Below are 13,136 nucleotides of genomic sequence, written 5' to 3'. Positions count from 1 at the left end.
TTTTTATTAGTATGGCCGATCCAAAGTAAGCACTCGTTCCAGCTGGTAGTGTTGCCATGCTTTTGGAAACTTCCCTGTTGATTAGGCACTGCTGAGAAGACTCACCAGTGAGGTGCCTCAGAAGAAAACTTCTGTCCACCACACCACACTTGGGTCACAATTTTCCAATTTCTTTCTCTCTTTTTCTGGACTTATATTTGAAAGTACTACATTAGATATTTTTCAAGTTCTTATAAGACACCTCACATAATGGAGAAAGGAATGAAGGCAGGCAAAAACCAAAGAGTTACTTTGACCTTAGCCAGGTTACTGACCTCCTTCAGCTTTGGTTGTGTCAGCTATAAAACCGAGCAAAAGCAGGGCAGGTTTGTAAACCGACTGCTTCATCAGAGTATGTCATCCTCAGTAAATACTTCTTCCCCTGCCCATGCTTGTTCACTGCTTCCTTCCCCCCAAAAGGAGTTAAGTATTACGTTAAAATCTGGTAAACAAGTGCAGTTTTGAAGAGTTGCTCCCATGACAGAAAATCATTTGTTATAGTTTTTACTGTCACATTTTTGCCTAACCAGAATTAAAATTCGTTTCATTTCCTTTCATAGTTAACTAAAATGCTTGAGGATAAAAAGAACATCTCTAATTGCCCAACCTCAAAATAAGTACGAATTCCTGTCAGAAGTTTATAAGGCAATACAGTTGTATGGAAATAAGAGTGAAATTTCCTGTGTAGGCAGAATTATGATTTAACATTTGCAAACAGTTTAAACTACTTTAAATTGAGCAAAGTTGTTTTCAGTTATATTATTGGGAAAAATAAAAAAAATCATACAATCAAGCTTAAAGGAGAAAATGTTTCATATGGGAACCACTTATTCTGGCTCTGGGAATTTCTGCAAAGTTGCAAGAAAGAATTGTCTTCATATGGTGATAAATAAACTTTAAAAAATACTCAGATTGGTCAAGATGGCGGTTCTGCTGTTCAGTGTCCATAATTCAGTCAATCCTGTTTAACCCTGAATGAACTCATACATATGTTAGCTATCTAACAGCATATGTTATATCTTAGACAGTAAGGGTTCAAAGAAGGGTAAAAGAAATGCTGTAGTGTCTTGAGAGTACAAACCACACAGAGAGTAAAAATAGTTAATTTGTTTAGTCTAAAGTGAACAAACAAAAATCAGTGATTCAGGAGAGTCTGCCTCTGTGCTTTGATGTACAGGATGGGGAAAAATTGTGCTTAATGGACAAAGATGATACAATTAGGAAGAAAATACGGCTTCGAATCAAAAGGATGCATTTAGCCTGGATATCAGGGCAAGCCTAATAGGAGGGTCAGGCAAGCAGTGGGATGTTTACTTAAGGGAAGTAGTTAAACAGTAAATTTAAGATTTGCTGAAGGCAAAGCTAGGTTAGGTTTACATGGGAAGATCAACATCATTCAGCTACAGCACTGAAGCAGATGATTGGACTTGATCAGAAATGCTTGTGTTTTGCTTCACTGTGTGTCACACTGAACCGGGAGAGCTGACCTAATTTATGTTTTGCTCAAAAATAAATGCCCATATCTGTAATACCTTGTTTGTGTGAATTTCTCTCCCTGTGGAGATGATGTGGATTGTGGGACTTCAGCAGAAGGAACTTGCCACAAGGTGAGCTTTTTCTCCCCTTGCCCTGAAGCTACAAGGGGAGGAGAGCGAGGGGCCACTTCACAACTTTCTTACCATTCGATACAGGAAGTTTTCCAGTTCTTCCCATTTCCTTCTGCCACAATCCTCTCATCTTTTAAATTTTGTAAATATTTTCTATTAAAAATACCTCAGTGCCTAAAAAAGTGAGGAGAAATACTAGCAAGAAGCCTAGTAAGAGTGGCAAATACCATCTGCTTGGCACGTAAATGCACTTACAGGTCTGTAAATGCGTTTTTCAGCTCCACAGTGTGCAGCGAAGTAGCAGTTAGCTCAGTGAGGGCTTCTCTGTCTTTATTGTGCATATGTACCAGGATGTCCCCAGAGAAAATAAACCAGTGGATTACTGTATAAAGTGGCAGTGGAAATAGTTTATTTTGATTTATTTACAGAATGAATCTTTAATGAAAGTAGCTTGGAAGAAATGTGTCTGTAACTGCTGATGACTCCGTGTAATCTTGCTCAGAGGTAGCGTTGGTCAGAAACATTTCTGTGAAGATGTTTAATTTGCTGGAAAATGCTAGCAGGTCATACCTGAAGTGATATCCAAGCCGTGTCAGCTTCGGATTTGTTGGAGCTTGTGGTTGGCCACAGGTACTGTTTTCTTGGAGGACTGATCACCAAGGTATTACTTGTGGTTAGCCTGTTGTTTATAGTGCTTGGGGTCTAGAGAAACCAGGAATCTTCCAAACCCATGTGGCTGTGGGGCATTCTCCTCACTTAGACTGAAACCAGTCTTTTGGAGAGAAAAATCCTGCATTTCTGCCACGTTCCTGTACTGCAAAGGCAATGTCTGTGCACTGCTGACAGCAGCACGAGGTGGTGTGTACTGTTGGCAGGAGGAAGCAGGGAGGACTTGGGAGGCCCAGAAGGACAGCGATAACAACATTCAGAGCTTTTTTTTTTTCTCCTTTTCACGTTCTTTTTCCTCACATTCATAGCAGGAGGATGGCGCATATGGCACTTTTTGATTCTGTCTTTCTAAAAGATTCAGACACTTTGGAAAGTGTAATTAGAAGAGCATGTTTTATGCAGTCATGTTTGTGGCACTGACTGGCTGGTTTCAGTATGAGCAACAACAAAGGGGTGCCCTCATTTCGGTCACCGTTGGTTTGACAAGAAAACAATTGATTTTCAGAAGGTCACATTAAGGGAAAGAGTAGGAATTTAGGATTAGATTGCCATCTGCTTTATTCACATGTGCACATCTATATTTCAAGTGGCAACAGAAGTCCTAATAAAGCACAATGCTTCCCTTTGCAGTCCAGCAAGAAAACCAGGGGCAGGTTGAAGGTGTCCTGGTGAGATTTAGTCTCCCTGACCTGGGGTCCTAACTTAAACATACGTTCTATGCACTTAATGAAGCGGTGCTGTTGAGTCCATAAATTCACTTTTAGTCAGTGGAGTGGGTGGCTATGATAGAATCATAGAATCATAGAATAGTTAGGGTTGGAAAGGACCTGAAGATCATCTAGTTCCAACCCCCCTGCTGTGGGCAGGGACACCTTACGCTAAATCGTATCACCCAAGGCCTCGTCCAACCTGGCCTTGAACACTGCCAAGGATGGAGCATTCACAACCTCCCTGGGCAACCCATTCCAGTGCCTCACCACCCTAACAGGAGAGAATTTCCTTCTTATATCCAATCTAAACTTCCCCTGTTTAAGTTTTAACCCGTTACCCCTTGTCCTATCACTACAGTCCCTAATGAAGAGTCCATCCCCAGCATCCTTACAGGCCCCCTTCAGATACTGGAAGGCTGCTATGAGGTCTCCACGCAGCCTTCTCTTCTCCAGGCTGAACAGCCCCAACTTCCTCAGCCTATCTTCATACAGGAGGTGCTCCAGTCCCCTGATCATCCTCATGGCCCTCCTCTGGACTTGTTCCAACAGTTCCATGTCCTTTTTATGTTGAGGACACCAGAACTGCACACAATACTCCAAGTGAGGTCTCACGAGAGCAGAGTAGAGGGGCAGGATCACCTCCTTCGACCTGCTGGTCACGCTCCTTTTGATGCAGCCCAGGATACGGTTGCCTTTCTGGGCTGCAAGTGCACACTGAAGCCAGCTCATGTTCATTTTCTCATCGACCAACACCCACAAGTCCTTCTCTGCAGGGCTGCTCTGAATCTCTTCTCTGCCCAGCCTGTAGCTGTGCCTGGGATTGCTCCGACCCAGGTGTAGGACCTTGCACTTGTCATGGTTAAACTTCATGAGGTTGGCATCAGTCCACCTCACAAGCATGTCGAGGTCCCTCTGGATGGCATTCCTTCCCTCCAGGGTATCAACTGATCCTCACAGCTTGGTGTCATCGGCAAACATGCTGAGGGCGCACTGAATCCCACTTTCCATGTCAGCGACAAAGATGTTGAACAAGACTGGTCCCAACACCGATCCCTGAGGGACACCGCTCGTTACTGGTCTCCAGCCGGACACTGAGCCATTGACCACAACTCTTTGTGTGCAGCCATCCAGCCAGTTCTTTATCCACCGAGTGGTCCATCCATCAAATTGATGTCTCTCCAATTTAAAGACAAGGATGTTGTGTGGGACGGTGTCGAATGCTTTACTCAAGTCCAGGTAGATGACATCAACTGCTCTACCCCTGTTCATCAGTTCTGTAGCCGCATCATAAAAGGCCACCAAATTGGTCAGGCAGGATTTCCCCTTAGTGAAGCCATGCTGGCTGTCACCAAGCACCTTGTTGTTTTCATGTGCCTTAGCATGCCTTCCAGGAGAATCTGCTCTGAGATTTTGCCAGGCACAGAGGTGAGACTGACTGGTCTGTAATTCCTCGGGTCATCCATTTTCCCCTTCTTGAAAAAGGTGGTTATATTTCCCTTTCTTCCAGTCATGGGGAACTTCACCTGACTGCCATGATTTCTCAAATATGATGACCAGTGGCTTTGCAACTTCATTTGTCAGCTCCTTCAGGACCCACAGATGGATCTCATCAGGACGCATGGACTTGTGTGCGTTCAGATTTTTAAGATGGTCTTGAACCAGAGAATTAGGCAGAGAGCGGATTTCTCTTGGGGTCCCTGCTGTTATGCCTGCACCATCCTGTTGACATCTGCAGTTTAAATGAAGAAGTATCTTTTGTTCATGCTGAAGTGCAGGTTCAGCACGTAAGTTAGGTAGATTGGATCCCACATCTGCTTCATATATTACCACGCTTGTTTGGTTAAAATAATTGTAATCCTTTATGAGTTTCTAAATGAAGAACAGTTCTGCAAGAAGGCAAGAAGGGAGCGTATGCTTTTGGTGGTAACATTTTGAGGTTGTTATCTGAATACCATATATCAGAGGGAATTTGCAGAAGCAGAAGTGATTTTCTGTGTTTCAGGTTTCTTTCCTTGTAAAGAGAGACATGCAAAATTTGGAGCATTATACATAAATTACAATTTCAGAAAGTGTGAGTTTACAAAAGCTCCTCTTCAGTACTTGTTTAAGCCGGAAGTCTGAGGAGTCTTCTCCCTGAGGGTATGAAATTGCTGTATGTATTGGAAAAAATAATAGTCTGTGATAGTTTGTGCATACTGTACTTGTCAGAAGGAGAAGAAAGTTTCGTATCTGGGTTGAACAAGGAAGTGGGAGCAATGAACTAGAGTGTGACACCTAGGGCCTCACGTCTAGGAGGTATAAATGGTCCCCTTGTGTTTGGCGATATGCCTGCAAAACAAAAGGACTTTCCCCATAGAAAAGTGGAGAATGGCCTCATGTGGGAACTTTGTGTCAAAAGAAAGTTCTGGGACAGGTTGTATCCTGTAAGGTGACACAACCTGAACTGGGGGACATAGGATGGAGGCCTGCTGGGAAACCAGTGAAACCCAAGATACTGAATTTTGCATCCACTTCAGTTCTGATGCTGAATTAATGGCATGATTGCTGTGTAACTGGCAAGGGTAACAAGGAGGGAATAGTTTCCAAGGTTGAACTGGGTTTTTTGATAACATTGGTATCCTGCAGTCACTGCATAGTAACTTTTTGGTGGTTTATAAGCAATTTTCCCTCACTCTCATTTTTAAAAATAAAATCTGTTTGAAATGGATTCTCTGGGGTGGCTGCTATAGATTTTCTTTTAATTAAGTATGGAAAAGTGTATAACTGAGTGACAGAAGACACATTCCAACAAGAAAAAATATTTGTTAAATCCTGCACTACATTTTTCTGCAATTCCTTGATTTTATTAAAGCTGCAGTAAAAGCAGGAGCAAAAGGCATCTAAACCCTTAAAAAAAAACCAAACAAAACGAACAACCAAAATCCAACATTTATTTTCTAAATAAAAAGACTCCATCATGTGAGGGCCGATAGCACTGTGCTAGATGCAGGCGTACTTTCCACTTCAAGCTTAATCCATATACACACAAAGCATTTCCTGAGCAAAGGAGTGTGATGCATGGTATGAATACAGTGCACTGCCCAGGTACATGTGCAGCAGAGGTGATCAATGCTAGCAGGGAGAAAGGTGAGGAGTGCAGGTATGGAAAGGCAAGGTCTTTGTCACATTTATGGTGTGTCTGATTATTTAGTGGGGTTTATATTTTTTTCTTTTTCCACCCATCTACCACAATTAATTTGTCTTTAGTTCTTTATGAATTTCAAAGATATAAATACTCTTTTCAAAAAAAGCTTACAACTGAGAAAATGAAGAAAAAAATCCTTCCTCACGTGGGGAGAGAAACAAGTCAGTGGCAAAGTTTAGCTAAAAGAACAAACTCTTTACACAAGTGCTAAGTGGATCTAAATCCTAACTTATCTTTCAGCTGTGCTAGTATAAACAATTGTAGGAGTCTCATGAAATGTATGTCCCAAGAAGGCTTTGGCCCTAAAGGCCATTTCATCATGAACAGTCCAACGAGAGAATCAGGGGTTGTTGTGGATCATATTACTCGTTGACAAGATAGCTGATATCCCAAGAAGACATAAATACTGTGGATGGGAAATCTTTACCCTTCTCTCCCTGAGTTGCGCTTTCAGGGACTAGTGGAGCTGGTTGCTTCCTGAAAGCTCTGCTGGTGAAATGGTGTTTATCCCTTCATATTAGTTTTCATTGCTTTTCCTCCCTAAATATTTAAGTTATTTTGAAACATTTGTCTCTGTTTAAAACCAGGACGTGAGATACAGGAACAAAGAAAAACTGCAAAGAAAAGTACAAAAAATCTCATTGCATATGAAAACAGTTCTACTAATAGAGCCATAAATCTAATAAATGGATGTATGTACTATATAGATTTCATCAATAAAACTCAGAAAAAATATTCATGAAAAGGTTACCCTTTGATTCTTCCATTTTTATTTGTTTCATGTTCAGTTGCCTCCCTTTTTCTGTATTAATCTTGTTGAATGGGCCTTAGGAAATAATGCCAATTGCAGAGTCAGTATTAAATCAAGAACAACATTCCTCTTCAACATGGTATGAAATTAATTTCAACTTTTTTTTTTTTTTCCTAAATTCCTCCCTGTCGGTTGTTTTCCCCAAATGTATTCATGATTAGAAATAACTCACAACATTTCTGTGACTACCTCTTGGTCTGTCATTTGACTGTGAGGTGTTTATTCCAGCTTTGTTTAAATTGCTTTGGTTGAACACTTTTAGCTACGTTATATCATTCCCTGAGGCTTTTAGTAGAAAGATGAAGAAAACATTTCTATTAATATGCTAGAGTACTAATTTTAAAAGCTTTACATTGGGAGAACTATATGACACAAAACTAGCTTATGCAGCTCTGTGCACAGAGTAAAAAGAAAGGATCATGGCCATGGCTGAAACAAAACATAGTGGCTAGCTGAACTTTTTTCTCCTAGTTTTTTTTTTGTTTCTAGATAACATCCAGGTAGTGTCCTTGTGAGGTAAGTACCAGCTGTAACAAGTAGCAAGAGGTGTTAGGAGGGCATTTAATAAAAAAGATCTGGGTTCTCATACTTCAGATTGAAGACAAGGGATGTTACTGAGTCCTCATTGACTTCCGAGAGTCTTCTGAGAGTCTCATTAGTGGCAGAAACCAGAGATAAACACTTATTCAGGGGGCTGCTGGTCTTGTCCTTTGTTTCCAAATGCATCCTCAGTAGTGAAATGCTCCTTGCTGTATTTGGCCTACTGTGTGTGCACACATCGTGCATAAAGTGCAGTGATAACTCATTGTAGTTAATCATATTTTGGATTTAACAGGTGTAAATGCCTATTTGGAAGGAGGATACTAGAAAAAAGTGGTTAAGGAAGACTTTGCAGGCAGGAGGACCATGATAATCTGTGTTGTAGAGTATTTCTGAGCTGTTGGCAGAGTTTGAATGTGAGAAGAAGGTGAGTTTTGACTCACTATGGTATAAAGAAATGGTTCACACAGATTGCAAGACATGGTGCCCTGCTAAAATCAAATGAGGTGTGGTAAATGGGACTGCAACTTCAGAGCTTCTGAAAACATGTAACAGTTAAGGATGAAACTGGGACTGGCTTCATGATGCTTTCAAAGAAGGCGCATCATACGGGCATCATGGTTTTGCACTGTTATACTAGTTGCAGTTTAAGATACTTAGAAGAACTTCAGTAGTATTTTTGAGAGCTCCTTCTCTTCACGCGGGCTGCACCAGCAGACAGTATTAGAAGCGGCCTGGCCATGCTATTGGTCATGAAGATAGCTTAATCCCTCCACTGGTTCAACAAAGTCTGTTTATGCTCATCTTCAGAGCAAGATAAAATAAAATTATACTTTGCTTTCTGCAACTGTTTCTGGGATTAGGCCTTAATTTGGCAGTGTTTTGTAGGGCATCAGAATTTGGGTGGTATTTGGAAAATTTAATGTGTAGGACAGACAGAACGCTCCTGTGACGATTGAATTTTGCATATGCACCCACGACGCAGCTGTGGAAATGTTTTTAAATAGGGAGATAAACATTAAAATAATCTGTGAAGTTAGCTTGTGGATGACATAGTATTTGCTGTTCCATAAAGGAGGACTGTGTTACTTTTTGGTCCAAACCAGATAATGTTAAAGTCTACTTACTCTCAAATATAACATCCCTCTCCCAGTATGTTTTTATGAAATACATGATTTTACTATTAATTTGTCTTCTTTATATAATACTTTTGTTTCCAACTGCAGTAATATCTAGCTGGCCAAGAAAACCCTGTTCATAGCAAGGGAGAATTACAAGTTGCCTCTTATTCCTGGCTGTTGGATGTACCCTTGCATTGAGCTAAGAATAGAAGGGAGGGAGGGGTGACAAACCGCTCAAAAGCGTTACATCCTCCAGGCATGACCTGTTACTGTTCTGGGAATGATCCTCTGCCCTTTTCTTTTCGGAATGACTATGAAGGCAGGTGTCCAGGTCCTGAAATGTTTCTGCTTAGTAGTAAGTCCATTAATGTCTGTTGAAGATGGTTGTTTCTGGATTTTATGTGTCTTTAAAAACTATTTCTCTGACTATGTATCCCATCTGCATTATTTTTATGACTTATGTGAAGGTTTGCCTGCTTCTGACCAGGCTTTTTTTACTATCTAAAATACTCCCATGAACAACCAATAACCCTACTGCATGTGGCAACTAAGCTGTAGTAGCTGTTAAGAGTGTACTAAATTGAAGCACATTTCTGTACGTCTTTCATTAAATATATGCACATGCAATGCATTTCTTTATAGAAAAGAAGCAAAAAATTACAATGTCTCCTTATTGGGTACATTATATTTATACTCCTAGCATTGAGGAGAGTGTGGTAATTACAAAGTTGTTTAAACATTTTTGTTTTAAAATTAAAAAGGTACTAAACTTGACAAAACAAGTACAGTCATTTAGTACTGACTAGTTCTTACGTTCTTTTTAGATTTAAGTGGACTTAGCTGCTTGCAAATAAGAATACTAACAGACTAGCAATGCATCCCATGATTTGTGTTCTTGCTGTCATGCAAATTCACAGAAAGAAGGAAACATATTAAAGAAATTTGATAAGACCAGGTGGTCTGAGTGAATAATTTCCCTTTCATTAACATATTCCCCTTATTAACTCTGTAATTAATTGTACATAGCTAAGGAAAGCTATGGAAATTGCATTTTGAGATGTATCAAAGCTGACTTTATGCTTCAGACTTCCATGCAATTTGCTATTAATGAAGCAAGAGATGGAGGCCCCAAATCTATAATTATTACTTACTATTTGAATGACAAGCAAAGAATTTTATCAGCACAGTTTCAAATGAAAGGGGATTAGCAGCTAATGTTGAAATTGTTAATCTTTCTTATTAAAATAATTTTGATGAGAGTGTTTAGCCTGAAAGAGGTTTCTGGAACATCATTTACCATTAAAACAGCTATTTTCTGAAGCTCAGTATGAATTTGTCTAAGTTTGACAGCAGGGTGCAAATATTTTTTAAATGAATGAATATTTGATGGGAGCTAAGGCTGTTCATATGTGAGCTGATGCCGAGCTACTTGCTGTGTGCATATTCCTAGAATGTGTAGCAGAATGGTAGTTCAATATCCATGTTACCAAAGTGAAGATGTCTACTGAGATAACAGAAAAAAGCTACAGCAGAAAAATCTGAGAATTGAAATTGCACCCAAGGCTGTATCTGCATGCATCTGATTAGCAGGTGGGAGCCCAGTCAGAATCGGGTGCTAGATCTTGGTGATATTTTTATGGCATGTAAAAAGTCTATAATTATGTTGGGTAAAAATGTTACCTCATGTTTAGCTAGGCATTCTTACTCCTTTAAATGGTAGTATATTTTCAGTTTTCATATATTTTTAGTAGTGTCATGTGTCTTGAGATGAGTATTCAGAAGTGGGTGCTTTATATCCACACGTATGCTTGTGTACAAATACCATGTACAGCAACAGTATTCTCATATAAGTATAGATAAATATTTGTGAGCAGAGGTATAATATATACGTCTTTTAAATGTTAATGAAAAACTACATGGCATTTTAAATTTTAAAACTTTTCCTTGCAATATTGCAATTTTTGTCTCTTACAGCAGTGTACAAATGAAGCTGACAAAGCTGTTTTCACTCCTCAGGATGAGAAAATTGCAAATATGTAGTGACATAAACGGTGAAAAGCAAAACAGTGATAATTTACGACATTTAATTTGCAGTGGTTTCAGCCATACTCAGATGTATGTTAAAGAACTCTATTAATTTGTCTGTGTCCCATTACAGAAAATAAAGCTAATGTAAGACATGTCACATGTCTTTACCAGTGACAAATCTTACCACCAGGATAGATAGAGATCATTTAAATACTTTGATTATGACACTATTTGCATGAGTAAATGGACTTTGTATAAAGCAGCAACCCCCAGGTATGTGCTCTACCATGAGGTTACTCCAGGCTTTACTTCTGTGTGGACCATGTTGAAATTTCATTGGGTTCACTCAGAAAATTGCAGGTTGAACTAGCCTTATATCTGCAGTCCTACAAATGTTTTTTGCAAGAGTCTTGCAGATAGAGTGGTATTGTAGCAGAAAGTGCTGTACACTTTGTACTACAGTCTACATTCATCAGACAAAATCTAAGGGGTATAGCTTGAGGGGTATAGCTTAAAGGGTATAGCTTAAGCATAGCAATTGTTAAATAACATGCAGTAACAATACCTGAAGGAGCACTTTCATTATAAAATCATGTTTTGAATGTATTATAGTCATGTGTTAGGTCAAAGACATCAAGGGTTCTTCTTTATCTGTAAGAATCATAACAAACCATGTAGACCACAACAGTAAGAGACAGTTGCCATGCCAGTGCAGTAGGCTGGTGTAGCTAAGAGGTGGAATTTGTCAAGGGTGAAGCTAATGCAAAATCCAAAACCAAAGCTCTTCTAAATGCAGGAGTTTTTCTGATACCAGTATTTATCTACTGCTTTAGTAGGAAGGCATTCAGAAAAGTTGGTTTGATTAACCACAGCAACCACACAGAAGCAGCAACATAAATTCCCCTGGCTGACAGCAGGAGGGAGGTGGGGCTACTGCTCACCTGCCTGTGAAAAGTGCTTTCTTTTTTCCTCATTGCCTCCTTTGACCTATTGGTGTCTTTGTTTGCACTAGACTGGTTTGACTGAAAGCATTATAATAGTTTCTAACTACTATTAATGTAGAAAATATACTGATGGTGCCTAATAACTTTACTTGTTCTGGAAGTCCAGAAATTACTTTTGTGTCATTTAAAGTTCTGCGGGAGTCAAGAAAACTCTGCGGTATGTGAGTGTATGCACCAAGCTTTGACTTACCATATGTGTATCCTCACAACTGAATTGGGAGAAACCTTGTCCTTCAGGTAGGATTCTGGGGCCTGATATAAGGAATTTTGATGCAAGTCACTGAGAGGCTTTCAACTCACTTCAGTAACCAAAATAATAATAAGTCAACTCTTACGTAGCACTTTTGATCAGTAGGTTCAAAGCCCTTTTTAAAGGTCAGTATTATTATCCTGTCTTTTTAGTTCAGGAAGCTCAGGCACAGACAGGGAACTATCTTGACCAAGGCTAACCTTAAGGTCAGAAGCAGAGCCAGCCAGTATTAGACTTCCATTCGCTGATGTCTCTGTACTCTCCTCTCATGACTGATCATGTTGGCTTAAATAGAAAAAGTATCATATCGAAGGGTAATATTTTTGCCCTTATTTGTCCCTTATTAGTCTTTTTTAATACATAAAAGCATAAAGGAGTTCTACACTTGGGTTCGTCAGATTTGATTCTGCGTGCTTAGTTTTGGCTTCAGTATCTAAGACCAAACTATTCCATATTTGGAGAGCTGGCTGAAAGATATTAAATACACATTGGAAAAGCTTGTAAAAACCAAACTGAGGGTGTGCAGTTACCTTAAGATGGAAAACGATGTCATTGACTAATTTTTCTAGAGCCTCTTCTGGACTAGAAACAGTTTCTTTACAGAATATGTTCTCGATCTGCTAGATCTTTAGCTATCTCAGACATGGACACATACATTTAATTTTAGGTTCTTTATTTTGCTTTTTCCTTCTGTACAGCAGTGAGCTGTACTTGCACTGTCTCCTCAAAACTACTACTGTCATTCTCTCAATGTTTTCTCCTTGGTTCAGCATGTGAAGGAAAATGTTGCAAGGAGAAGAAACCACACATGAAGAAATGTTGACAGTCATCAGTTATGACCAAAATTTGCTTCTTCCCATAGCATTTTCTTAATTTGCTATGTTCTGTTTTTTGTTTTTCTGACTTTCTTTCTTTGCAATATAGTGTCATCTTTCATCATTTCGCTTCTTTGTTGACCTCTACAGTCTGTTCGTGGCTTCTTTTTCTGTCCTCTTTCACACTGTCTTTCCCTGGTTCTTATTTTGCCCTCTGACACTTCAGATATTTTCATCTATGGATTAGACCAGTGTTCATCGAACTTCTTTAGTGTTATGCCTTACTGGCTCCCATGGAAACCCAAAAGTCCCAGGAGCAGGTCGGATGTCTTCAGCTTATGCATTTCTAAAGCTTTTG

The 13,136-nt window shown here is 39.6% G+C and overlaps 1 protein-coding gene across 5 annotated transcripts in view; it reads left to right on the top strand.

Annotated features, from left to right (window-relative positions):
* The window catches only part of PTPRN2 (protein tyrosine phosphatase receptor type N2), a 657,474-nt gene that overhangs the window by 570,371 nt on the left and 73,967 nt on the right, over window positions 1–13,136 (top strand). The window lies entirely within an intron of this gene.

Source organism: Pezoporus occidentalis, unplaced genomic scaffold (assembly GCF_034315485.1).
Source record: "Pezoporus occidentalis ecotype Australia unplaced genomic scaffold, CSIRO_AGI_Poc_V1 ctg23, whole genome shotgun sequence".
Lineage (NCBI taxonomy): Eukaryota > Metazoa > Chordata > Aves > Psittaciformes > Psittacidae > Pezoporus > Pezoporus occidentalis.
The sequence above is the reverse complement of the archived record's forward strand: the minus strand, read 5'-3'. Positions and strand labels throughout refer to the sequence as shown.